Here is a 4,687-nt window from a genome sequence, read left to right on the forward strand (position 1 = left end):
CCCAACCCAACAACAAAACAACAGCAAAAATGCACATAAGCACAAACCATAGAAAATTCAAGGCAAAGCTATTTCACATACATCTGCGACATGTGCATAAACAAATAAATCGAATTTGTATAAAGGTAGGAGTTTTAACGCTCTCATTGGCACAAATTAGATCATTCTATGAAGCAGACTTTGAATCTGATTGGGAGGTCCAACCCAGGCTGAGAGCATTGAGGGATACAACATCTAAGCAGAAAGATCATGACACTGGATGAAAGTTCTCCTTATTTGAAAATCAAACTTGGATCTCCTGCATGAGATGGTTAATCCCCTAATTGCTGCCAGTTCTTCTGCATCAATTTCAAGATGGTTTCTTAAATTCTGATAAGAAGAATGACAACAAGTAATTTTTCAAATACAAATCTAATCCCATAAAAGATCTTCAGATATGAAAATAAGAGTAACAAAATATCTCACCTATTCTTGCAAATTTCCAAAATGTACCAAGAAGTCTGAGGAGAAATAAGAATAAAACAAGACTAAAGTTGTGTAAAACTTAAACTTTACAGTACTGGTGGTAGGCTACAATGTGGAAAATCTACAACACACGTGACAGGACCCGGTGGAATCAGGGGCTCGTCAATTTTGGGGCACTTAGATTGATACCATCTTAAAACTTGTTTATTTGTCTCGCATGTGACGAAAAAAAAAATGCTGATCATTTAGAATAGAAGACGAGATACTTGAGATTGAAGGAGATGGGGGTTGCCTGGTGTGAGAGGTAAAATTAGTGAGAAAATGGCCGTCAAAGTTTGATTACTTCCCAAGCTTGAGTGTCCTTGAAAACAGGAAATTTATACTTTTTGTGTTTTTAATCAATTTTGTTTTGGGTAACATCCCCACAGGAATGCGTTTTTAAAAGGACATAAAAGGTGTTGAGCCAAAAAAAGAAAATTTAAAAAAATTGCCAAATGCCCAGAAAAGTGCCGGTTTCGCTGATTACATTGCTTTCACGAGTGCCTGATTTCATCATGCTGCCTCGCATATATACAGTGGAAACCTGATATAACAGGGATGGTGGGAGTAGAGAAAAAGTCCTGTTATATCCGATCCCTGTTAAATCAGAAATGCAAGGAAAGTGAGCATTTGTGGACTAATCTAGCTGTACTTATTCATGGGTAGTTTCCCTAGCCACAAGTACCCACGAACAGGGATTTTGGCGCCAACTTTCTCCTTGCCTCCTTAAACCACATCAGAAGAGCTTGGTCCACAGCATCTGCATCGGGTAGTCTCATCTTCTTTCGATCCAGAGCAAACTTTCCATTGGAGTATACTGCCACTATCTTCTCTCTATCCTTGATAATGGTGTGAATCAACCCTTGTGGAATGTCGAACTGACGACAAATCTCTTCCAGTGGAGCTTGCTACATGTACCTTTTGTCAACAGTCTGGATTATTTCGTATTTTTTGTCAATTGAAAGGCATTTTCTCTTGCGCTTGACATCGTTGGTGACATAATGAAAGAAGTAGGCTTAGATCTAGGCCGACCAGTCGTCCTCTCTCTCTCTCTCTCTCTCTCTCTCTCTCTCTCTTACTTTTTACACATTGTTAACGAGCCTTTGTCCCTGCTATAACCGATTGGGCTCCGATGAGACCCTGTTATTTCCGATAACTTTTAATAGAGACAAAGAGTAGGAAAAAACGGGGATTATAAACATCCCTGTTATTACCGGATCCCTGTTATTACCGGGCCTGTTATATACGGTTTCCACTGTATATACAACTGTTGACTCACACTTTTTTTTATCTTGAAACTGTACAAAGAGAAAGAAGTTTTTTCGGTTGTTTCTAAAAAATCAGATTGACATAACAGTCTTCTCTGCACAAATAACAGTACTATGTTACCTTTCGTATACAAACTTGTGATACTGAAACATTTAGCTATAAAAATTCGAGAAGGAAAAAGTCTGATTTAGCAGTTGAGTAATACTGATATCAACCTTTACAGTACAACATTCCGTATATGCAGCACTTATGAATAAACTCACATTCCCAATCAATTTTCCGGATGATATATGTGGAGGTAACAGAACCACAGCCATTGAGCAGAGAAAATAGGCAAGGAAGCTTCTTTTTTTTTAATGGTAAGAATTGTGATCAAAACGTCAAATAATCAGCACAAGATATTGGGTAGCATTTTCTCTATATAGATGAATTCAATCTAAAAAGTGAACAGGAATGTTTGGATTTGGCTCGGAAGAACTCTCACAGATAAGGTCCCCAAGTGTACTTTCAAGAACGAAGAACAATTCTTTATCATGCACAAAGAGAAAAACTCACCCTGTCTTGTTCCTGTCCATGATACTAGGAGCAATTGCCCGAAGATACGCACAAGTGCAGATCAACAACAGAACAACTGTCAGCAAACTTTGGAAGTTGAATATCGCTGACTGAAAAAGAAATGAAGAGCAATGTTATCACTACCACTAACTCCTCCTCCTCTTCCTCAGTTGATCATTTGAGGGGTTCTTCAACCCACAGGAAGGCAAACTTTCATGGGGTTTTTAAATTTTTCCCTAAAGTGTTGAGTCCTCAGCTATTCAGAAAGTTACTTGATATTTTCACTTTTACTAATGCAAGCTACAGTTTCTACAGGTTCCAGGTAGGGACTAAATTTAATTGCAAACTTAGATGGCCTAAATTTAGACTTTCATTGGTTAAAAGTGTAACATTTACCTTGCATTGTGCAAACAAGACCTAAATCTTCATCAAGACATGAAAAACAGCTCTATGACAAAAATTCTATTAAAAATTTTCTGTCATGTCTGCAAGATCCCAGCACCTAACAAGGTACACATCAGTAGTGCAAACTTGATATATCTACACAAAGAGCCCCAACCGTTCATACAATATAAGTGAAAAACAAGTTCATAAATAAAATGCAAACCACATTATTTTGGCAATTTTTTTATAGAAATACCATTCCCAAAATGTCAGTCAATTTACAAATTAAGACATAAAAATCTGATAACAGTATACTTAATGAAGTGTATTATATTAAAAATCAGGCCCTTCATGTTCAGTTTAAAAGGAAAGACAATTCTTAAGTCACAAGCCAGTTTTTCATGGTGAATTGTGACTAAACTGGAAAGGCGGTATTTTCTCTCTATGAATTCAATATGGAAAATGTACACATATGAATATATAATGTACAGGATTCATTACAACATTTGGGGGATTTTTTTTTTCTGTGGCAACATCTTTCTCATTCTCTCTTACCCTTTTTCTCGTTTTCTCATTGTCTCTCTCTCTCTAGATGGACCTTTATCATAAACGGAGTGTCTACGTACACGGTAACCAGGCACCTAGTCTCAGTATCTACGTACACGGTAACCGGGCACCAAGTCTCCGTATCTACGTACACGGTAACCGGATTGAAAATAAATCAATATTTGTCCTGAGCTGTCACTTGCTGAAAAAAAAGAAAGTCATACAAAAGCGTCTTGTCGGGTCTGCCATCATGACAAGTCAGTGAACCTGTGTGTTCGCATCTCATAATGAGTACAGGTTGGGGTCACCAAAGTCCATTCAAAGTCTGTGCGCTGCAAAGTATAGGCCCCGGAATGGGGGGATTATTGATTTTAAAAATGAAATGTACAGTCGGGGGAGAGAGAGAGAGAGAGAGAGAGAGAGAGAGAGAGAGAGAGAGAGAGAGAGAGAGAGAGAGAGAGAGAGAGAGAGAGAGAGAGAGAAAGAGAGTGAGGGGGGAGAAAGTTTTCCAAGAAGGATAGAATGGAGGGAAGAAGAGAAAAAAAAAGAAGAAAAACGAGAAAGGAGAGAGGGACCATTCCCGTCATGATTACTTTCACCACTGTTCGCGTTAATCTAAACAGTGTACCTATAATACTATGCACGTTCATGCACATTGCATAATTTTTTGTTGTTGTGAAAATGAAAGATAGTGCAAATCGCCCAGAGCTGTATTTTGATCACTTTCTTTCTTGTTTTTGTTTGTTTTTTGTTGGGTTTTTTTTGGGGGGGACTTGGTTATTTTTTTCTTTTTGTGTTGTTTTGTTGTTTGTTTGTTTTTATTGTTTTTTTACTGTCTTTGAGTCAGATCTCATGGGTGGTCAGATGTACACTTCTGACATCTTTCAGACCAAGGAATTTATTTCGTTTCTTTTTTATTTTGGTTTTTGTAATTCATAATTGTGTTTCGCTTTTAAGCCCTTCTTTGGGTCTTACTTTTTTAAAATTGTTCTTTTCTAAATTTGTTTTGAAGAGTTATGTTATTTCCTTCGCCTTTCAGGCGCCTCGTTTGTTTAACATGGTAGTTTTTATGACGAATACTAGCACGAGGTTAAAATCCGTTTTACGGTTTAATAAAGAAGAACAGAACAGTTGGCGCCGTTTGTCGAACGTGTGTGTTGTAACAGGCAAGTTTGATGGAAAGAAAGGCGGAGCCAGACAGAGGGAAACGAGACTGGACAAGTTGACAACATGGATGGGAACAGGAAGAACAGACACCATCGCTGCAACGCAAGACAGAGAGAAGTGGAGGTTCATGATCGCCCACGCCAGTCGGCAAGGCACCGGATGAGGATGATGATGATGATGATAAACAGAGACGGCCAAGGAGAGGAGGGGGTTAGGATGAAAAGATGGGAGAGAAAGGAGGAAGAAATGTGGAGAGAGAAGG

This window comes from Aplysia californica, unplaced genomic scaffold, assembly GCF_000002075.1.
Source record: "Aplysia californica isolate F4 #8 unplaced genomic scaffold, AplCal3.0 scaffold00064, whole genome shotgun sequence".
Classification (NCBI taxonomy): Eukaryota; Metazoa; Mollusca; class Gastropoda; order Aplysiida; family Aplysiidae; genus Aplysia; species Aplysia californica.